The sequence below is a fragment of the Bacillus rossius genome, chromosome 2 (assembly GCF_032445375.1).
Source record: "Bacillus rossius redtenbacheri isolate Brsri chromosome 2, Brsri_v3, whole genome shotgun sequence".
Lineage (NCBI taxonomy): Eukaryota > Metazoa > Arthropoda > Insecta > Phasmatodea > Bacillidae > Bacillus > Bacillus rossius.
Window position 1 is genome coordinate 9,551,009 of NC_086331.1, and position 25,028 is coordinate 9,576,036.

Genomic DNA, 25,028 nt, shown 5'->3' on the forward strand with positions numbered 1-25,028 from the left:
ACTCCTCTGATTTTAGATGATTATCATAGTTCCATAAACATTAATCTTCTACTTGGACATGAGACATACAAAACACAATAAACTTATATACAATATTTAGGATATTGTTCCACATAGCACATCACACACAACAAGCAAATTTGCACCAGCCTATATCTACATCATAATGTGCTGGAGACAAAAAGGCAATATATAACAATACTGCAATCTATCGGCGGAGACTGACCTGTACATTCCCTATAGATATCACATTTCAATGTGAGGGGTTGGAGTGTTTCTTTAAGTGCTCGGAATAACATGGCTTTTGCTCCCATTTTGTAGGGGTGCTGAATATGGCCTTTGTAACAAGTAATTATTAGGGAGTTATGTGCACTTAATGATTAAAATTCTAGAACACATTTTCAATAAGATATCAGATACTACTTGCTAGTAAACAACGAACTCTTTTTTTTAATAAAGGAAATCTCGCTTAGGTACCTACATGGATGCATGATTACTAATATCATTATTCTTCATTAAAAAAAAAAGTGTTACTACAATTATGTTTTTATTTTTTTAAACTAATATGTTAAAGTTTTATCATGGAATACATTTTTTTAATGCTATGCACTTTGAAACTAACGAAAAAAGGCAGTATTGTGGGATCACTCCCAGGGAAGCAGTTTTCACGAAATTAAATTATGGCTGTATCCGAATACTAGCTTCATGGAACCACTAAAAGTGCATCAGTGGACGCGGCTATCTCTGCGTTGCTCTGAATTCTCTCAAGGGATGCCGGGAATAGAGGTGGGTTGTTACAGCAATTTTCGGTATCTGTCACAACCTGATACTGATACAGCATTGTAACATGCTACAAGTCTCTGATACTTCTGTATCAGACGGTCCCAGGAGGAAACAAAGCTCCGCGTACGCAGACCGTGCGACCGGAAGGAGAATCTGATACATTATTTATCACGCCTGGTAATTCTCTACCTCTGATACTCTCATGCACGCCTGATACAACCAGTATCAATCAGTTCAACATTCCTGCAGTTCGTCCTGGCCGTGTATCACCATGTTGCGGGCTGTCATGCTTTGTAGTTAGTATTTTTATAGTGAAATAAGGAATGGATAAGTGCACGAAAAAGACTTCATTTGTGTGGAATTTTTTCACGGAAAATAATGAGTTTGCTAATTGTAATTTGTGTAAACAAAAACTGAGTTATAAATCATCGACTAATCTGAAGAAACATTTGAAACGTAAACATTGATATAGTATGCTCACTAATGTACCTATCTGTTTTTTTATTTTTTATTTTTGATAAAATTGTGAATTTTTAATGTATAAAAACACTAGTTACTAATTGTTATCGAAAAAAAAAAGTCCATATGTTGATTACATCTGTTATTAGTGTCAACTAAGAATTTATTTGCATTTTCATAGCTGTTAGGTGCACAAATATAAATATTATATCTTGTATTAATGTACTTTTTAATATTAAAATTTCATTAGTTTTATTATTGAACGAGACGGTGCACGCACTGCGCACTGAGCATACTTTGAAGTAGGACAATAAACAAAACGACTTGTAACCAGGGCTGCCACTCTGATATTCATGAAAAACCTAGATAACCTAATAAAAACCCAGACACATGGGTAAAAAACCCAGATGCGTCTAAAATGCTATCGTTGAAAATGTTTGCGTACTAAATCAAAAATATAAACATAACTGGTTTTAATATAAAACAATTAATTACCTTACAAGACTGAAAACTGTTAAATACAACCAATACAAGAAAATTACACTGCAGCAAAATGGCTGTATAAATTCTTGGACCAGCACATATCATAAAAAAACCTACAAATATATACATGACAAAACAAACACCATCACTGCATTCTTTAAACCGGTAAATGTTTTTATAAAACTGCATCATGTACGTTAGTCTTTATTCAGAGTCTGATTCTACAAGATTGGTTTGAAGGTTAATTGTTGCATTGGTTTTGTGTTCTGCAAGCCTCTTTGAAGAATGTGTCTAATTTAATATTCGACTTAGCTTCCTGCTTGTAACAATATCGCTTTGCGCCTCTCCTTCAAGGCTTCAACGCCTTCCCCTGCGCTTCCTCCCCTACATTATTTCCCTTCTTTATCCCTTATTCGTCGTTCCTGCTCCCTCCCCTTTCACAAGCTCCGCCCAAGTGACCGTCATCTGCGATCGGGTACTGCGCTCATTGGCCGTGGTGTTGTTCCAGGTGAATTCTGAACTGATACTAAAGTCTCTGATACTTTTCAAGTGTACTCGTTTGCCGATCCTGATACAGGCGCGTATCAGTGACAAAGTATCAGGTTGATACTTTTCGACCCACCTCTAGCCGGGAAGCCTTCATTTCACAAACGAGAGAGCCACACCAGACGTTCCCCGAAGTTCATGCTCGCTTTTTTTTTCCGTTCTATCTCATTGTATAAACCGGTGTGGCATTAAATTTTGCGGTCGATTAGGATAGGTTAGCTACATTATAAATTATTTAAAATATTGTGGATGGTTGGTTATATTAGGTAAGTATAGCTACATTAAAAATACTGTAAAATCATTTTATGGTTGCTTAGCAAATAACTTTTTAATATGTAGCTATCCAGGGCTAGGAAACCGTTTACATGATTTCACAGTATCTTTAATGTAGCTATCCTAACCAAATCAACCGTCCACAATGTTTAAAAGTATTTGTAATGTAGCTAACCTAACCTAATTGACCATTAGTTATCGTGAGTTACAATGAACAAAAAAAAAAAACGAACATGCACAGTCGGGAGTTTGGCTCTCTTCTGTGAAAAGATGGCTTCCCAGGGATGCCGGCCTTCACCCCTCCTCGGAATCGAGGTTTCTAGTGATACCTGATACGACATTCGCAATCACTAACGCGTCTATACATTCATTAGCTTCGGATTCGTGTTTTAATTTGTTTTAAGTTTTGTGGCATAAGATTGGTTTAAAACGTTATAAGTGTAGGTAAGTGATAAGTGATAACTTAAATACCTAGAGAGAAATGAAAGCGGTAATAAAAATTACCGAAAGCCGAACTTTAAACTGATAGTTGTATTTAATGCTCATTTTAAGCATTTTTAATATATTTTATTCGTAACAAACTTTTTTATTTTGATTGCTAACATTTATAACCACTTTATATTATATATATATATATATATATATATATATATATATATATAATTATAATTGTTATTTACCCTTTGCTGAATATTCAAAATTATCACGACTCTGCAATGGCTATGTGTACATTAGTACGACCAATTGTCAACAGGTGGTGGTAGCAGTAGAAGTATTCGGATACTATCCATCCATTAGAAATGCTCCTTTACATTGTGGCTGCATTTGCTAAGGGATGTATTTGCTGTGGACGCATCCCTATGTATTCGGATACAGCTAATAGCCTTGCACAACAAGCGATAATTTGTGGTAGTGGAGCATCAAGGGGCAACATAATAAGCAGAAATGTAATCTATTTGCGAAATGTGCTGATGTCTCCTGATATCTACTGGTATCGGGGTTATGGGTGCCAATTACAAAAAAAAAGAGCAGACCTGTGTACTACTTGACAGGGGTGTCAATGACTATTGCAGAATCTGGGCGCGATGTCACCATGTGGCTGTGAACATTAGTGTACCATTGACTCAACAGAGTATCCCCAAGGGGTTGGTTACTAATTCAGATGGAATAAAAATTTACTGGTACTCAGGTCGGAGTGATTTATTCAGATGTCATATGCTCGAACACAGTCTTCCTCTGACATGGCCAGTTTTTGCTATGCGAGTGGAGGCTCGTTTCATGTTGGTACAGAGTGCGACACAGACAATGGTATTGACCGTGGCTATTTTGGGCAAAAAGGCTAAAGTGGTAAGGGTGTTTACAGAGATTGATTACTCCTCAAAAATAACTGTTATACATCAGAACACTGAAGGCTACCAAAGCCAGAAATTATTACCTTGCAATGTGGGCATGAAAGGGTACAGGCACTGAAAGTCCTCAGCCCATATAAATTAAAATGTTTTTGAATCAATTGAATTGAATTGAATTGAATTGAATTTTAAATGCTTTTTATTTGCTTTGTACAGGAAGGCGCCTGGGCGCTTACAGATGAAAGAACATACACACAAACCGAAAAACAGACGCACACAAAGACACCACGAACACTGTCCCAAACCTCTTGTTTCTTCCAGTGTTAGATCAGGGATACAGTCAAGAAAAGGAACCGAGCACCACGAACGAGAGGAAGGGCGGATACTGGGGAAAACTAGCTTAAAAAACCCCAGGAATCCATTGTCCTTCCCTTACAAGAAAGCTGTTATACATCAAAACGATAAAACCTGACTAAGCTGGAAATTACTAACTTGCCTCGTGGGTGCAAACATGGTGCAGGCACTTAAAGTCCTTGACCATAATTAATTAAAACAGCATTATGAAGGATTGAAGGTTTCTTCAGTACTGGCGGCCATGAGCTGGCAAAGCTGCAAATGTCTGAGATATTTTAATAGTTTATATGAGGCCTGGGGCATGATTCAGCCTAAGATTGATTAATGTAGCCATTATCAGAATAGTGTAATTACAAAATTATGTTTCTATTTAAGCAACCTGCATCTGAACCAGGTCGTGTGGGGCAGGTCATGAAGCCGGACGAATGAGGCATGGAAAACTTACACTGTGCAGTGATGCATATAGGGTTGTGATGGGGGTGCATGATGGTCGACATATTTTGTGTAGACTACAAAAAGTGTGAAATAAATGGTGAATAGAAAAATATAACCATACAAAATATACTATTTTGATTTTACTCATTGTCAATAATCATATGGGGTTGGATAAAATTAAACTTAACATTTTACATATAATGTAGGCTACAAATATGCTAAAATAAAAATATGCATGGTGTGTTTATTGCTGTTGGGGAGGGTGGTGGGCACTAAACACAATTTCTTCCCTGGGCGAATAAAAGTTTAGATCCATCCCTGACACTGTGAATGAATTTAAGTCAGTTGTAGGAAGAAAGGATTGTGGAACCTGCGGGGCTGAACACGTTTATCCCTGGCAAGAATTGTGTTGCTACCGCCTACTCTTTTTTTGTGTAAATCCAGGGCACACTCGCAGAATGAACATTTAATGATTAAACAAAAGTAGTGATTTATGTTATGATTTATGGACATTTTGTTTATTATAAGCAGGAGCTTATGCATAATTTAATTGGCGGGGGATACTACTAATTGTTTGCCTGCTGTTTGCTTTCAAATTCTTTCCATTTGTTGGTGGGAATTATATATTTTTAATATTCCCTTCCCCTCTTCCCAACACAATCACAAATGCCTCTGTATTTACTAAATGTTAATTAACACTCAATTTATTGAAACTTCCGAGTGAGTACGTTTTTTTGAGATAGCCTGTTAACAAAATTACTCCCGAACTTCCTTAACTCCCCCACCCCTCCCCCCCAAAAAAAAATTTCTCTAAGAGAATATATGACCAGTTTCAGGATGTCATAGCACTACAGTATTGAAAGAATTTAAATAGTTACAGTTCAACAACCTCGTTCATTACCAGCACATGGCTGGAAGCTCAAGCAATTCCATGTTCAGATGTCATGAGGTGTGAAAGTTTGGGATAGTGACCACCAAATTAATATGCACATTTGTTACATGCTTAAAAAAATAAAGAAATGAATTTGTTTACACATTATGTTGGCTTTATTATGTAGGCCATGAAAATTTGGTATTACACAGCATCACCTGAGCTCTACCTCTATATTCACCCAATGATTGAAACAATAGCGTATATTCAGTGGGTTATGAAATTTACATATTTCACTGGCCAGTGGTTTCAGTATCATCTGATTTTGTTCCGATAATGCTTACGATCGGTGAAGACTGCTGGTGTAGTCTGCCGAGTGGTACGCTGTGGGAGGCTAGATGGATCTGTGATTTTACTGGAGCATGGAAGTAATGTAGCATCAGTGAAAAAGGACTTAGGCATGCCATTAAAGTGTTGTTTAAAACATGTTTGTGGGTCGAGGAGTAAGACTGCATTAAATATAAAGTATTTTGTATAGAATTTTTAACATAATGAGATGAACTATACATACAAAACAGTGGCAAATACAGGGTTGGGCATTTATCCCCCCCCCCCCCCTAAAACAAAAACTAAAAATCACTAAACCTATCAACCCCACTAACAAAAGGAAAGAATTTGAAAGCAACAAAGGGGCAAAGTGGTTCTAATTCAAACAATGAAATTCTGCAAATGTGCCTGGACAGAAAATAAAATATGTTAACAATCCACTGTGTGTAAAATAAAAATTTTGAACTAAAAACAGATAAATTTAAATTAAAACTAATTAAATGTTTTCGCTTTGAATAAATTTAAATAGCTGTAAAATATTCCAAAATGACTGATGTCAGTTACATTTTTGCAGACGATCACAAACGATTCATTATTGAGCTCGGTCCTCGTCAGTAATAACATGCCTGTGATGAGTTCATCGGAAATCGCGATCGAGTTCAGACGTGTGTGCAAACAGCTATAGCGAGTCTGGTGCCTTTCTTTATTCGTTACATCTAGTACTGTACCTTCAAATATTCTTAGGTGTTAAATAGTATTTGTATTTATTGCTTTGCAACTTTAAGTGATAATTATATCAGCTATCATCGAGGAACCATGGTACTGGCAAGCGGAACCTAGAGTTGCAGGTCTGGTACCCTCAGTACAGTGACACAACTCAAAAAAGTAAGTTTTTCAGGAAACAAAATTGAAAATTTTACCTAATTTTGATATGTTTTCTCTCAGAATTTTGGAACGGTAGGTTTTCTATAACAAGCCCTATTATGAATTTCATATCTTGTATTTAGTTTACAGTCGGATATTTTCAGAAGAACTGTTTATATACTTTTTAAAATAATATTTTAAAACATTATTTTGACTTATGACACTTTTCTTGCAATAGGTATTGTTAAGTTTTTGAGTTAAGTAATGTATGCAAAATAAAAAAATATGCCACAAAGAATGTTTTAATAGAAATTTAAACTTAAATTGCTTTATTAGGCTTTGAAATATTATGTACTGATTGCAGACATTATTATTATTATCTAACTACACATTTTCAAACTACATAAGCTGACAGTTTTGAATTACAAAAATTAACAATTAACAGTTACACATCTATAATCAAAACTTTCAAGTAGCATACACAATGAATTATACTCTAATACATTTATTTTCCCTTCTAATTAAAGTAAAAGTATGCCAAGAACAGTTTTATCTAGAAACTAAGAATTAAGTTTTAATAAAACACTTTCAGAAATTCCACACTATCAAATCAGACTGCAGACCAAAAAATATTACTAATTATTATTTTGTTATACAAATTGAGACACTTCATTTACAAATTAGTATAAAATGTCGCATAGCAATTTGGAATACATTTTTTCCTCAACAGAGACAATAGACCATCTTTTTTCTTTTCGGAAATCCCTTGTTTTCTTTGGTACACTTTCTGCAACGGAATGTTTGACACCTGGCTAAGTTTATTATCTCTTCTAGGCTGCAAAACATCAACTTGTTTGAATTCACTTTCTTCATAGGAAGTCTTGTAGAAGAGTTTTCCAAACTGATCCTTCTTCACCTTGAGCACTTTAACTTCCGAAATCTTGAATTGTTCTCCATCAGTATTTTTTATTATCCGAAGACCAAGTTCAGCTGATAAAGCTTTCATATCATTTATGTCTTCATGGCAGATTTCATGCACTCTGCAGGGCTTTCCGGTTTTCTTTGCGCATCGTATAAGGGACACGTATTGTTCAGGAACATAAATTGGCCCTGACTTTAGGGCTCGAGTGATGTGTCTCTCTATCACCGAATGAGCACCGTCCCCTTCATTATGACTGTGTCCGGTTATGAGAAACTTATGTGTTATACTTTGTATCATTGCATACATGTACGTAGCTATCAAGAAACGGTTTTTTTGTTGCCCAGCGCAGTTGTCGGAATAGAAAATCACATCAATTCCGTTCGTATGATCTGTTTTCGTACTTTCGAGATACAGTAGAACAAGGGAACCTATTTCATTTACTCCTCTTTTAGCCTCTCCCTCGTGCCATACATAGAATTCAACTTGGTTAGTTTTCAAATTGTACACAGTGAAGTTGAAAACACTCAATTTTGACACATAATAAAATGAGGAGGCTTGTCCATTTGCATTGCTTGAAGATCGAACACAGATTCTATGGCGTTGGAGTTGGACTTATCATTTTCCTTTTCTTCTCGGGATAGCTTGGTTTCTTCAATGTAAGTATCATAACTACACTGTAATTCAGCTGTTTCCTCTTCATTAGCATTAGAATAAGCAAGGCACTGTTCGCACTGATCCTTCTTAGGAACAAAGAATGATAAGTTGAACTCTTCGCAGAATATTCGGGAATACATGACATAATTAGCAGAGGGCTGGCTAGTCTCTTTGCACAGTTGTTCATAGTCCCTATGTAGTTCCGCAATCGTTTTGTTTCCTTCTATATACTTCTTGTTTGTCACAGCACGGCAATAATGGCTTGGTATGCAAGGGATGGTATTTATGTGATCTCTCACACTTTCCTTGATGTTCTCGTCCACTTTATGGTGATTCCCGTGTTTTCCTCTCATATCCAAGGAGAGAATGTTGCCTGTTGAAGTATTTTTCTTCTGCTGAACTGTTCTTATTGGCCTGTCATTAATGCAAAGAGCCGACTTGAAAAAATGCTTACAAACACGAGTTCGCTTACCCTCAGTAACAAAATAAAATGCATTATTAGAACGCCTGTTACTGTCCGCTTTGAGGTACTGATATTTCGGTTTTACCTCTGACATACTAGCCAACAGGAATTCACGTTGCCTTTGCAAGTCCTTCAAGCCCCAGTAATCATTGAAAATATTCCTACACTGATCTTCAGTGAACTTACTAAAACATTTTAGTCTGCATTTTTCGTTGCATGGTGGTTGTAATTCTCTGCCTGCAACAACCTTTTGGCTGTTAGAAAATGATGTATAACTTTCACCAGTATTTCTCGCCCTTTTAGCTCGATTCTTTTGCCACTCGTCTGGATTACGTAACCTTTTTCTACCCCTCTGCATATTTTCGCTGGGTCTCAAAACACACCTTGATGTAGCTTTTCCACTTGTTGATGTACTGGGTTCAGCATTTTCAGATCCCTTTATTTGTAGTGATTTAATATTCGATGCTTTGTCAAATGTAGAGTCTGTAGGATCTAAGGCATTGTAGTCTGGATCAGCCACACTGTCATCACTTGACAAGTCTGATACAGAATCACTGCTGGAAAATTCATTGTGGCCAGAAGCATTTGCTGGAGGGTTACACACACTGTCCCTTCGAATATTGTCTGAAAAAAAATGTACAAATTTTTTTTATTTTATTGATTATAAATTACTGTCAATAATTATAGTTAAAACATAACAAAAATAATTACGTACCAAAGTTTGTATTTTTGGCCTCATAAGTTTTTTCAGGATGTTTATCAGTCGTATTAACAGCGGACATGCTTTCTTGTATATCACCTTTTTTGTTTCTAGCGATGTGCCACATACAAAAACGGCCTGATGTAGCTCTTTCCTCTTCTTTGTCATTATCACGCTCTTTGCAAAGTCTGAGTATTAAATCACAGCAACTGTTACTGGACATTGTTATCTGAAATAAACATTCAAATTTAGTGTCAAGCATATCATTGAGAGTCTACAGTATGCTAATTTTGATAGAAATATCTTAACACAATCATGAAATGCCATTGTTACAATTGATGAATGAACATACAATCTAGGCTCACACTCATCACCATAAAACAAAAATTACAATAGCTACGCATCATTGGGAACATAGCTTTTTTCTGAACATTTTAACTTTATTATAATATTTTAATATATTTCATTTAATAATTGGATAATATCAGTTTAGTAATGTTATCGGACTGACACAATTAAAAATGCAGGATTATAATTTGTTCTTAAGTAGGTTTTAATGAGCTTAACTCAACATAGTCATTGCAATAATTCTAAATTATAAAATATGAAAGAGAGATTCGAACAAGATAGAAATTGAAAACGGATCGCTAAAAAAAATCTACATATATTTAAAAAGTTATTCCATTCAAGATCTTAATTTATAATTGAGTTTATGTTTGCAGAACCAATTAAACCAGTGATTCCGGGAGACAAATAATGTAAAATTTTCAGGAACAGTGACAACTTCTTAATACATACAAAAACCGTCTTAATAGATGCAGAAACCGTAAGGAAATTCAATCACATAAACAGACACATCTCTAATTAGCAGTATACTTTATTTAATATAGTGTAATATTTTTACTCACTTTCAACGAACAGTGACACAAATCAAAGTGTCACTCTTCTTGAACAAATCACAACTCCTGCATAGCACCTTTTTGAGATATGTCGTTCCTCCTGTTTAAAAAACAGTCTTACTCTGTGAACGTCGTGACTCACACTGAAATGTGACGCTCTTCTTGCCCTGCCTGAAACTCATCTGCTCAAAAGAAAGGTGACACTACTGCCATCTGGTGAGCGGTTACTGCATGTAGTTTTGTGACGTTTTTCTCGCGAAAAGTATGAATGATTAGGAATGTGTTTCAATGCATAACACAAAATCCGGTTTTTTTGAGTTGTGTCACTGTTCTTCCGGACTAACAATATCTTTATAATGATTCCATGTATATTACTCTTTTGTATTTCACTTTTTTTTATCAATTTTCTTGGACTCTGTAAGTGTAAAAAAAAAGTTACTGTATGTTAGAAATTGTGTTAGAAAAATATTCAATATTCGTAAATATTGTGATATTTGATTCAAGTGAAAAAAAAAAACCACTATTTGCATAAGCCTTATCACAAATTTTTGTATATATTCTTGTATGGGTTCATGTCAATAAATTTATCACCATTTTTAAATGTCAGAAATACTTTACATTCTATGAACATTTTATATGTTTAACTATGTCATCTACGCTATTTTAAATATGCAAAATAGCAACTTTACCCTTATTTCTTTGAAATTTATAAGTATGTACGTTTTAAATTTAATATTTTTATAATTGTTTATTAGTTAATTTGTGGGCCGACACATTTGAATATTAAAAATTCTCATTTTGGTACATTAATGACAATTAATATGTTCTAATTTAGCTATAATTGAATATAGTTAAACCACTCATTAACAAAATTACTTAGCTAATTAATACTAAAAGATGAACATTCTGCAAGGGCATGTTTTATACCAATTATCATATGGTAGTGTGGCAAATATGCTGAATAAAAAATGCCATTTATGAACTTTCCAAAATAAGTTATCAAGTACGACTACAACCGTATGTAATGTTCTGGAAATTTTTCTTTATGGACTGGAAATCCTGGAAAAGTCAGGGAATTTCATGTTCAGAATTGTGTAGCGACCCTGATCCCATTTATAAGTGTAATTGAGTGAAATGGGTAACATGTGTTAGGTCCAAATGTTGAAATGATTTGTGGTTTTGTAGTTGATCAAGTGTATGGTTATTTTATCCTTGGTTATTTTATGTTGGAGAAAGATTAGAAATAAGTCTGCATTTAGTGCTGGCAGAAATTATTAAATAGATCTACTGAATTAAGTTGGTGTGAAGAAACCACCACTGTAGGATAATTTTAATGTGACTTAACCCTAGAAATCTAAACTGATCAAAAGTTACATTAAAGCTAAACTATCGTAAAATCTACGAATGATAAAAAAAATTACAACAAAATACTTTTGAATACAAGTACATACTTTATTGAAAACATTGTGTTAAAATACATCATTCAAAACATGTTTCTGTCAGATTTGAAATTTTACAAGTCCTCAACACAGTTGACACAACACTTTCCGCGATGCTCTATGCAGATTGGTTTCCTGCAGTAGCAGCAGTAGATCGACGTCATCCTCCTCTTGACGGATGGGCAAATTCCGCAAATTGTTCGTGGAAGGTTTTGAGGGAGGTCATGGACCCTTTCTGGAACTGGAATTTTCAGGATATCTGCAATTGATTGCCGGAGTTTGCAGGTCAAAGTTGGGTACTGTATTCGCTCATTGAAGCCATGGCTCTACAAGGCTGTGGTGGATTTACATAGCAAATTTCCTTCTTGATACTGGTTACTGACCTCTTTTCACAACATTAGTAACGTAAACAACATATGCATTTACTAGGATAATGTTCATCATGCCATAGAACACGCACAAAGGCCATCGTCTGGTCTTGCGGCTACAGGACATTTGATGACACATCTGGTCCAAGGAGTCAACTGCTCCTTTAGTGACATTGTAGGTCTCGATGATTTGAGGTTTTTTGGAGACTTTATCGATGACATGCTTTTCGTGGCAAGTAGATAGTAACAAAACAGTTTTGGAATTTTTTACTTTGTAAGAAACAATGGTTTTTGGGCCATCGAAACAAAACATACTTGTCCCTATGGCTCTGCCCTTAGGGTATTTCATTTCAGGTGGAATTTCTCGCTTGTCTCTTCTTAGTGTACCTACAAGCGTAAGTTTGTATGGGTTTCCTAAAAGTGAGGTTGCTAGTGGAACAGATGTGAACCAGTTGTCAACTGTTATGTTGCGATTGGATCCATGACAAGTTCTTGACAGCTCTTTCACAAAAAACTCAGCTTGAGGCAAACCTTCTGTGTCTAAAGTTTTACCTGTGTAAGGAAGGGCATTAACCATATATTTTGTGGCAGTATCACACATAACAACTATCTTCAGCCCGTATTTATCTGGTTTGTTCGGAATGTACATTCGGAAACTACATCGTCCACGAAATGCAAGTAACTGTTCGTCAATAGTCAAGAAAGAACTAGGCTTGTAAGAACTTCGGCACGCAGCAACAAATAAGTCCCAAACTTTCCTCACAGGAGCAAAATTGTCAGTTTTTATCCTATCGGCTCGAGTTGCAGAATCATCAAACCGTAAGCACTCTAGCAAAAAAATTGTGCCGCAAATTAGGCATTTCGTCACCTTTTTTAATTTTTTCTATAATTTTAAAATTTTTTGGGGTTTCTTATTTTTTTAATTTATCTGGTTGTTAATGGGGGTGATTTACTTTTTGTTAGGCCGGTGTACGCCACGGATTTAAACTTTGTGCCAGTGGACCGAAGCCCCTTCCCAGGGGGGCCAATCTGATATTTTGCTGACTAATGTGGACATGGTCAGCCCGGTTGAAATTTCTCTCGCCTGCAGTCACGTCCCGAGTTTGTAATTTTAATTCCCTGCATGACCAAAACTGCATAGAGCAGCTTCTGGGCTGCAAGCGGCTACTTCTCAGAGAGCTGCTGAGAGTAGCATGTCTCGTCACGCATGGGGATCCAGTGGAGCTGTGTTCCCAGCAGAGTGGCGTTTTCTGTACCCCCCCCTCCTCTCTCTCTCCACATCACTTTAGTTCTGAGAAATCAAGCTAGGAGCAGTGACCGGACGGGACGATGACCTGATGCAAAAACCTTCTCCCTGGTCCGACAGACACATCCCCGACATCTAGCGGAGGAAAAAGTAACCGCGGGCCTGGTCGCCAGTGTGCAGAGCTCACCCTCATGACACCTGGTGGCAAGTCAGCTCACCGCCTCAAGTAGTTCCCCCTTACGCCGCTAGAAAGCAGCGTCGCGGTGCCATAAGGCACTATGCTTTCTTCTCGCGGCCTGTAGAAGTCGATTGTTCGTTGCCTTCGTTTCTGTCCGGTAGAGAGCGCGCATGTCGTGTTCTTGTCACGCCCGCCTCGGACTCCTTCGGAAATTTTCGGCTTAGAACCGAACCTTCCCCCCTCCTCCCTAGGGCTTTAGCGCCTGTTTTTAATTAGGAGCTCTGTCCGCCCTCGTGGCACTCAGTCCTGATCGCAGCTACTCACCACGTCTTCTCGACGTTCTGCGCTAGGAGGTTTTTCGCGGGAATTGCGAATTCGGATGCAGAAGAGATGTAGTCAGTTGCTCTAAGGGATGTGATCCCATTTGTTCAGTAGTCGGTCAGTAGTAGTAATTAGTTCAAGTCATGTCTCTAATTTTTAAGTTTTAGTATTTTTTATTTTTTTTTTTCTAAATTTTCGGCTTCGTTCGCGCATCCGCGTCTTCTCGTTCCGCGGCATCCTGATGTCGGCGCGAGACACCTAGTGAGCTCCGAACTCTACACCCTGTTTGGTGAGTAATCCGGCCTTCTCCCCCACATCCCGTTTGTTGGCCTTTTGCGCCGACGGTGTAGGACTGTCTGGAAGCAAGTCTAATTCTTTTTGAATTTGGCTTGGTTTTCAGACAGGGTCGAAGTGCTGGAGAGACAAATTGCTCCCAGCTCGTGGTCCTGCACCTCCACTGCGGGTCACGTTAGAAGAGATGTTTCCGCGACCCGATAACGTCGGGTGGTAATGTAAAATCAACATCCCCCCACCCCCCCACTTTCTAGCTACGAACTACATTAATCGAATGAATAGCCTACCAGCGAACAGTGCTTTCCTCAAGAATATGTAGAATCAGTAAAACTAATCATCGATGTAATAATTGGACAAATCAAATTTTGAAGTGATACTTATAAATTTTTATGTAATTGTTTGTTGTTAAAGTTGAGTATGTGTTGTTATACTAATATAGGGCCGGCCCGTTCTCGAAAAACTTAAGTATATAATTAATATATTAATTGGGAAACTTATAAATGCCAAATCAAATGAAAACAGAATTCATTATTTACATTTTTAAATAAAACAGGGAACCTATAGACCAAGCTACTTGTGTAGTGTTAATTTATTTATGATATACCTTCTTCCCTTAAACGATCCACCTGCTCCCCAGTTGCTTGTGTCAGGGAGTTCCAAATTGTCTTGTTCTCCACCTCGTGCCACCTCTGGTCAATAAACTTATTATTCTTACCCAGCAAGTTTCCAAGGCTCTTTTTAATTAATTTAAAATAATTTAATTTTGAGGCACGAGAGGCGTTACAAAATCAAATCGGTCACAGCTCATGGTTGCATGGTATCTCTCACCACTGATTTCTGGGTTGAACATCTCGTTTGACCGTAAATGATTGTCCTTTTTGGCTGCTGAAAGAATTAGTAACCCTAATAGAGCATCGAACTCACTATCGTTCATTGCTCCAACAGTTTTAGTTTGTGCAGTATAGTTAGCACTCTTTTCCAGAATTTTCATGTTTGTGGAATAAACAATTTGATTTTTAGTTTCATCAGTGAAAAAATGCCTGAAAACTTCCACAGGCATTAGTTTATCTTTAGCAATACCAATGCATCCGCGTGAAATATGAATGACATTCCTCGCTACCGAGGCTCTATTGTGAACAGCTGTTAGTCCAATGGTGTCCATTTTTACCCCTCAGGCTAGTTTTATTGAAAACCACTAAATGTGGATCACCTGTAGGTCCGGGTGTAGCTTCAGCATGTTGCGGGGTAGTTGTGCCACTGGTGGATGGTTGTGATGATGCATAATGCCCTGAAGGTTTCGGGGTAGATTCGCTACCAGAAGCTGTTTGCGTTGCTGCAAGTCGGTGAGACACAATGGGATTTACTTGACAAGTCTTTTTTTTTCTCACTGGCGGTGACAGTTCTTCTTCTTCCGAACTTGACAGATCTTGCTCTGAATCAGGGCGATAATGTGGGTCTGCATCGGAATCATCTGTACTTATAACGTCATCATATTCCACATGATCGACTTCATTATCTGAACCAGGAGCGCAGTCAGAGTCATCACTGTCGTTATCTTGAAGATATTTAAAAATGTCTTTGTCAGTGCACTTTTTACTCATTTTTATAACATAGTTATTACTAACGCCCGTAATTAGAACACAGTATTATCACTTTTCAGTCGATAATAAACCACTAAAAGTAAAATTAGTAAATAATAAAATCCAACCGTAAAAGCTAAACTATCGTAAAATGTATGAGTGATTGTCAGCCGCACTGAACTGACAACAGGCAGCGAAGCGAGATGAACGCTAACTAATGAGGTCAGCCAAGTGAGGCACGGAACTGGACGGCGAGTCCATTTACGCCGATTAAGGGGTGCAAGGTACATGAAAACAAAACATGCTCGTGAAATCTACGATAGTTTAGCTTTCTAGGGTTAAATTGCTAATTTCTTTCAGCTGCCAAGAAAAGTAGCCTGCTCTGTGAATCGCCACTAATTTATGTAAAAACATTTACATAATGTGTTCTAAAATGTGTAGAGAAATATTCTTTACTTACTCTAAATGCTTACAATAACACTCAATGATTGATATGTCATACCATTTATCTTTATAAGCCTACCATCGGGACTGCCGGAAACTGGGAGATTCATACCATAACTGCGTGTTGCTAGTGCATGTGGCTAACTCTAAATGTCTGCGCTTGGCATGTTGCCTGCTGAACGTCACTGCGCTACGATTGTGCAGTGTCTCAACCGGTGCAGTGCTGCCTGGATATGAGTAAAATGTAAAATTGCATGTTACTATTTATAGCTGTAACTTAAACTCTGCAGGGTTGTGTTTCCAGACATTGTTTGTTTTGGCATTCCCTGCCATCCATTAGATTGGTGTCCAGCAATTTCTGAACACACTGCATGAGGCATGTTGCTAATGTCTTCCATTTAATATTTTTATATATTTAATTTTTGGTCTAATGCCTTTGTGATACGTTTCCATTTTGCATATATTGAGTTAAGCTTTCGTTTGGTCACTACTTTTATTTATCTTTGCTCATTGATTTTTACTCTATTTATTCATGTTTGTATATGGAGTATTGAGCTGTTCAATTTCTTACAGTACTAGGTATTTGTATTTTTTTCATACCATAAAAAACTCTTTAAAGCTATGATTTCCAAGTTGATGATAATTTGCACTGTAGACTAATTAAAATGTACGTTTTTATTTTGGTACCCGTACTATTGAACAGTTGAAATGTGTATCGCGGCGCGGGAGAGAAACAGCTGTGGGCCGCGACCTAGTCCCAGTTGGAGCATTGATGAAGGCTGCTGGTGTGTTCTGGCTGATATACAGCACCATGCACCATCTCACTATCTTCGTGAGGGGCTTGTGAGTCTTCCAGCCTGCAGATTCCCGGACTTCAGCAGCAGCAGCCTGTATGGCCAGCGTGAGTCGAAGTAAGGTCTTTAACTTACATGAACCTTTGTGCTGTATTGTCTAGAATTAATTGTGCATAGTGTGCCTTTCGCCTGACCTTGAATTACTGCATAATCATAGTGTTCTGTTTGACCAAGTTGAATGTGCTTGGGGACAATTTTAGGTAGTTTCAATTTTTGACCTCCCTACCTGTTGCATCAACTAATGCTACCTGCTTGTAACAGTAGGTAAACATTTAGACTTGGAATTTAATGTAATTTTCTTTTTGTGAGCATGATCATTGTGCATACAGCTTTGACTTATTATTGGTAGGTAACTTTGTAGTAATAATGAGCCCACTTATTTTGCATTGGAGTTTTTTTCATTGAATTTACATGACATAAATTTTGCTCAGGCTTTTCGATAATACTTAATGTGATGCACATTATGACACATTTCTGTGCAAAACTTTTTGTGTTACACCTTTGAAATTCACTCTCTTACAAACTCTTTGTAGCATTTACTCTTGGCGAATTAGATGCTCTACATAATAAAGGTATTCCTGTGATCATGTCATTGCCCAAAGGATTTGAAATAAGTTTGCACGAAGGTGGATGTGTGCACGGCTCAGTATCAGTAATCGTCGCGTGGAGACTGTTAACGGCATACATGAGGACATTGTGTAGTAAATGAATATTATGGTGAGCATATTGTGGATAAACATATGACCCCAGTTTACTTTTAGAAATTGTACTTTATTGCAGTTTACTAGAGTGCAGCGAGCAACCCGCCCAGTGTGGGGCAGCTTACCACGGAACTGACACCACGCATTTGGTTAAACATAGAGCAGTTTTACACATGTGAACTTTGCAGCTGACGAGTACAGAACTGTAGCGTGTCCTTAGCTGCAGTGTTTGACTGTTGAAATTTAACATCGTTTATGAATTTTGCACAAGCAGTGGTTCAATGTATTATTATAAAAAACCATTGATTAAAATTTGGGTGCTATTAAAATATTTTTGGTCCTAACTATTACAATAATGTATTTTTTTATATTAAACATTACGTTTATTTCTTCTTAGCTTCGATTGAACTTGTAGTAATCTTATGCTAATGTTGGCCTATCTCATATTACGTTTGATTTATTTTGTAATTTATTGTAAAGAAAATGTAATTTATTTTATGATTAATTTGGCATTCTGGATGCCTGGAATCATGCTTTTTATTTGATTAAACTTTTTGCCCTTGTGTTTTTGCTAACCTTGAGAAACCTGCCTTTGATTAAGTGTCTTGCAATGCCTCTGTGACTTTGTCTGTTCACGGATCAGTTAGGGCATTTATGCTATTTCTCATTTGTTTGCAATTTGTGTGGAGAATAGTTAACTTTGTTGGTTTGGCCCTAAAAGAGGTTACATAGATAAGCATTGGCTGAACACACATTGTCAAATGAAATATTTGTGCGAAATATAAATCATTGTACCATTTTAATTGGGGTCAAGTAAATGGATGATTGTTGAAAAAACTTACAGAAGATTCAGAAGTTTTCAAATAACTATAAAAGCATCAGCATGCAAATCATTCAAAAAATATTAAATATTGTTTAATTAATCTTCCTTGTCTCTGCAGAGTCTTTCAACCCACTCGTTCAGTCAGGCAGCCTACAAAAAATTTAACTGGATATTGAAGCAAACCTGAAAAAAATGATTTTACAAACTTGAATAGTTTTACATTTACTTGCCAATAAATATATACTTTCCTGTCAAGTGTTATATTATGTATATGTATAATATATATATTCCTGTAAAAATATGAACATTTCATTATTAAACTGCACATAATTAAGACTCGTGCCTTATCCACTCTTTACACACAAAGTAATGAGAAATAAAACTAATGTATCCCTTATAGTAGGGATGTTGAAGTAGATACTAAACTGCATATTTTAAGATACCAGTTGCTAGGAAACATTACACTACAGAGAGAAGGGAATCCCAACCCAGAATGACGTGCCACAGTGAATGCAGTAAAGCAACTAGATGAAAATATGGTGATCTGATATCATTCAGTTTAAAGCAATGTCAAATTTACTTCGGAAGCAAATATCTCCTGTTTAAATGTATGCAAAGTGAGTTGTATTTGAAAAAAAATATATATTAATATCAAAATTAGCAATTGAACTACAACCCTTTTTTAATTCACATTCGTCATTAATTGGCCTGTCAACTGTTCTTGGCTTGAGGTTGAGTGGTGTCATGTACTTAAACATTATAAACTGAAGTCGACCAGGGCTACGCCCCCTAGAGCCCGATATGTTACCACCCTCCTACCCCTCTTTCTTCCGAATATCCCGCGGCCGATGTATGCGTGTGTGAACGCCCGGCAAGAGGCAGAGTCGAGCCAGTGCCTCGTTCCCTGCTAATTTATATTTAATTATAATTATTGTATTTCTTTAATTATCCCTAGTCTTGTGTATGTAAGGTTCAGGGCATAATACTTTTTCATTTGTTTTCCTTTCGGCAGAAATGCTAAAGGGCCGCTATAGACTCAGGCTTGCCGAAGGCCATCCAGTTACTGTAACTTTATTTAATTCTTTCTTGTTTAACTTATTTATTACGTGGTTGCAGTTCATGAACCGCCAGGGTAAAATGTAAAGAGGTGTTTGGTAACTTAATTGGTTTTATTAAATGTGCCACAGCGTGATACGGCTCGGAATAACGGTACTATCCGTCTTGGCGCGCAACGCCATTGTCCTGCCTCCCCGGCGGCCATCGCTCGCCCCAGTCGCTTCGCATCACCACCCGAGGTAGGACGCGCTCTGCACTCCGAGGACTTCAACTTCGCTATACTGACCCGGTCATTATGTTCTGTGTAATTCTCCGTAATCATTTTCGCTAGCCTCGGAGCCTACCTCGGGGGTCGGCTGTTTCATTGATTACCTTGTAATCCGTAAGGAGTTCCGAAATCACCACGAACGTAACGTCCGACCACGTGGTGGCCGGACAGCCCGTAAACCGATCGCGCCGCAAGGCTTTTAAACAGTTTTACCATATTTGAAGTTCTTTCTGTAATGCGCTTAAGCTGGAATTGTACCATGTAGTCTACAATAAATCACAGCGTTATCGAACTTGTCTTTTTTCGTTTAACCACGTGTGCACTCCAGGTTGGCGTGAGGGACGCCATTAAGAGCCCACGTTGTTACTACATAGCGTACCCGTCGCTGAGAGCGGGTCCAGGTCAACTATTCTGTAGGCAGTGCACGGGGGTCGAGTCATTTCCCCACACGGGCGACGTCACGCCCAGAGTTAAGTTTCTCATCCGGGTTCGTGCCCCCTAGACACGGTGACGCCCTCTCTATTTAACGTCTCTCTAACGCCCCGACGACCCCCGGCAACATCAAAGCTAAGACATTAACTTACAGTTTTTTTAAGGTTTTAAAACAATAGTTGTACTTACCCATGAATATTTTCATTTCGTCCTGCTCTCGCAAGGTCAGAGATCTAAAATGCTTGATCTCCTTGATACAGCGAGGTGGAATGTAGTGGAATACACATTTCAGATGAAAGTATAGTAGAACTTCCAAACTGTTAGGTTTCGCCTGCCAAAAAAAAAAAAGAAAATATAAGTTACAGTGCAAAATGTTAGACATATCGCCAAATATATTATCTGCCAACATCACCAGATGCTTAAAAAATAAGACAAGCACTGGAACACAACTTACAGATGCTGTTCCAAACCTGAGGTTTCCTTGATTAAACTCAGAACCCAGGAAACAAGCTATGTTTCAAGTGGATGTTTGTGTGGTTAGTGTTGAGTTTAATGTTGACGTTAAGTGCCAGATGCGGCAAGTCTGCTTTCAGTAATGGATACTGTGCTTTAATGAATGTACACACACTGTTTTAAATCAGAAAAGCAAAGGTCCAAAATGTGATTTTAAACAATAGCGTAATTATACTGGGATAAACCCAGTCCTGTGATGAAGTTAATCAAAGCCTGTGCTTTGGCTCGGATACCTGTAAGAAGCATACTGGATGCTGCATATATGTCCAGTCCACACCAGGCAGGCACATTGAACCCCCCTGCCCCCCGCCCTTATTAAAATATTACCTTGATAATCCACAAAATTAATTCTAAGATTTACAAAGTAGGAAAGATAAGCTGTATTTGTTGTATTGGGGTAATATAAATGTTTCCACATATTAAGAATTTTGTTTGGTTTTTTTTTATTTTAAGCCGAACAGCTTTGATTCCAGGATATTGGTTGGTAAGAGAGTTTTAAATTTATGTTTATTGATTCCAATTATTACACCGCCTCTTCTTTCCAGCATTGTGAGGGCGGGATCTCGGTCAGTTATAAAGATGCAATAATTGTTGTTGAAGTAGTGTGAATTTATACTATAATTATTAAACTATGTTTTAGTAAGACAAATTATATTGTGATCACAAACTTCTAAATTGTTATTAAATTAAGGATGGGGAAAATCCAGTTTTTCACCTAATGTGAATCCATACCTGAATCCTTATTTGATATTACCAAATCGGAACCTGTATATCCAAAAATGTTGTGCAAGTTTTTTTGCGAGATGGTTCAAAAAATACGAAAATAAATACACTCATAATACAAAACTAATAAAGAATTAAATTACATTTACGATGCCAAAAGTCTCTTAAAAAATTAGGTCTATATCTACAATTGATCATTTCTATAACCTTCATAAAATTCAAAGAAAGTAACTTAACTTACTGCTGAATAATGCAGACACATTGTAAGTACTAAAAAAAGAATGCTTAGAATTTTGGATATACTGTAATACACTGCAGGATCAAAGGTCAGCCAGGATATCATCTATAGTTCATTAGCATTTTATTTTATTTCATTTTAGTATTGAGATTCCTAAGTAATATGTTCATTTAAAACATAAGCAGCACACCCACTCCCATCATCTGGCTTAATCAGGGCAATATATACACAATTTTTGTATGTTTCTAGATGTTAGAAAATCGACTAAATCAAATGTAAACCAAGGAACCAACAAAAACTTTCATTAAATACAATTTTAAATATATTTCTATACCATGATTTCTTAATACTTGGCCTAACTTAACATTAAAATTACTCAAATGCAAAGTGTAAACTACCTATTCATTTTTTAAACATTTTCTGGGAAACTAAATTTTTCTCCACTTAAAAAATGACATCATTTCAAAGTGTCACCTCACATCCTAAATTAGTAGCCTAAAACCAGGCATGATTACAAACAGAGACGTAAATAGACTAGTATTCACCCGGGGCAAGAACTCATTTTGGCGCCCCTCCCTTTTTTTCTTTCCAAACCAACCAAACCAAAACCTTTCCCAATAACACCTCACATTGCTACCACATATTAATTCCACTACACCATTCCAAACATATTTGTGATTTAACTTAGATGGTAAATAAATAGATTTATTTGCAATCATTTAATTTTTAATACCTCACAAGTTGTATGGTACACAAAAAAATTCCATTTTTAAATGTTTGACTGTACACATGTATGTATCATTCGCTACACATAATTCAGTTCATCTACCCTCCAACAATTGTTTGTGTTCTAACACTATGATAGTCAAGTAAATATCTATAATATAAACTACTCTGCCAGTTAAGCACCCACCAAATGCGGCGCCCAGGGCATAAGCCCCTTCTGCCCCCCTCTGGTTGCGTCCCTGAATACAAAACACATGGTAGCCCCTCTTGTAAACAAAGCATCCTGCTGTTTCACTAAATAACAAAAATGTGAAAATACAGGCTGTACCTGTAACATTATGCATTACCACGCACGTTTGTCATTCATCATATCATCAATACTATCAATTCATAGAGACAATACAGTTAAGAAAACAAAATTTGTCTCTCAAGATACAAATCTATGACATACCGTGTGATTATTTCAGAAATGACTTCGAACAGTACATTGGAAAAAGTTTTGATTTGCGTAAAACTTTATGTTTCCACACTGTTCAGATTTATCTAGAAACTTTGAGAAAACTGTAGAATTTCATTGCATTTCATACTTCACTAGTTCTTAGGGTCCCTAACTATGTTATGGTTGCAATTCACTTTTAATGTGTGATTATTTACCGAAAGAGAAATACTTTTACAGCAAGTTTTCAAGATGGAAAAATATGGGTTTTGTTTTTTCGCATTCAATACACCTTCAAATAATTTCTCAGGTAGTACGTTGTGAACATGCAAATCATAAGCTTGCTTGTACAAACATAACCTCAATGCTATGCAATCCAAATTATTTTATTTATAAACAAATCTTGATATGAATCCTACATTGAATCATTTGAATCCTTGAATCAGAAGGATTTGACGAATCCATCAAATCCAAGATTTGTTCACTCCATCCCTATATTAAATTCAATCACTTTGGTTCTTAAGCCTTTAATATTTTTATAAAGTAAATCCCACTCACACGCCACTCTCATGACAGACTGAGGGCATTAAGGTGCTTCTCCAGCCACAGAATTTGATGATTGATCATTTGTTCATAGACCTTAGGACTTGTCTTTGTCGTTGACTATTTATTGTGGGTGAACTTTTCAATAAAAAGGAATGATCAGACAGCCATTTATAAAGCCCTGGTCATCTGCCATCTGTGGTTTTTGTGAGTTGGTCGTGGTGTTACTGACGTCATGGTACTTCCGCTTCGTTGCAAGTAGGTCAGCCGTCCGGCATCTGATGCAGCAACATTCCTTGCCATCTGTTCGCCTTTTTTGTGCCCTGTTGAATTTCTTGCTGCTTGATAATGTGATTTTTATTTATTTTTTTTCGGACTTTGTTTGGTTTGGTAAATTTCATTTTTCAGATCCAAAATTTCATTTCTGGAGTTGCCCAACAATGTCTTCAGAACTTGATTTTCATTTTTTAGATCATCAGTTTTACTGCACAAAGATTTCACCCGATCTATTAATTCGGTTAGTTTACTGGATTCCATTGGCACTAACAAAGTTACTGGGGTAGCTATTTCTTTAGATTCAGCAAACGTCTTTAGTGGAGAGTTTTTACTTTTTTCATATTCGCATCTGAGTCAAGTTCAAAAGTTAACACACTGTGATCTTGATCAAAGGGCATTGAAAACCCAAAAATATTCCTGAGTGTCATCAATTGAAGAGTTAATGTTAACGTGTATTCACATCAGTTTCAAAACGTGTGCGCATAGGAAAACTTCTGACGTCTAAGAACATGTGGTTACAGATGTTAGCTGCAATAAATATTTTCCATAAAGATGCATTCAAATAATCTTACTAACTTACATGAAAAGACAAAAAAAAAAGTTTACAATTTCTCAATTCGGCAGACATCCTGCTAAATGTCAAGTGATTTTTTTTATTTAGAAATTTATGGAGGGTTTGATTGCAATTACTCCCCAGGAAATACGAAAGGAAAGGGGGCATTTTTTGCTCATGTCAGTACCCTTCATGCAGGGATTGAATGAATTTTAGTCAACTACATGCATTCTAAATAACTTCTTTTTTTTTTTTTTTTTTTCAAGTACAGCATTAATATAAGAAATTTTATCTGCGTATGCCTCAATAATGCATATATGTTTGGAAAATGTATTGCCTACACTCGAAAATGTGTAAATATAACTACTAATTTTCATTACTAGGATGGCTTAAAAATCTTCAGTTTCACACTCTGTTCACTAGATACTATTCAGTACAATGTAATCCTCAGTACCTTAACATTTGAAGGAACTTTACTGCATAAAAAGGAGTCCACATTTTAAACATAATTATATTTTCTGATGGCAAATGAAATTAAAGTTTACTAAATAAATTTGTACAGACAGCACTTATATTGCTTTAATATAATAATTGATACATGTAAACATACACTAACTCATTCTTACTTACAAAA

The 25,028-nt window shown here is 36.7% G+C and overlaps 1 long non-coding RNA gene across 1 annotated transcript; it reads left to right on the top strand.

Moving 5' to 3' along the window:
* The first annotated feature begins 2,078 nt into the window (after positions 1-2,078).
* On the top strand, positions 2,079-20,739 carry LOC134529079 (uncharacterized). Its single transcript, XR_010074454.1, has 2 exons — positions 2,079-2,988; positions 16,956-20,739. It is a non-coding gene; the product is annotated as an uncharacterized LOC134529079 (long non-coding RNA).
* The last annotated feature ends 4,289 nt before the right edge of the window (positions 20,740-25,028 follow it).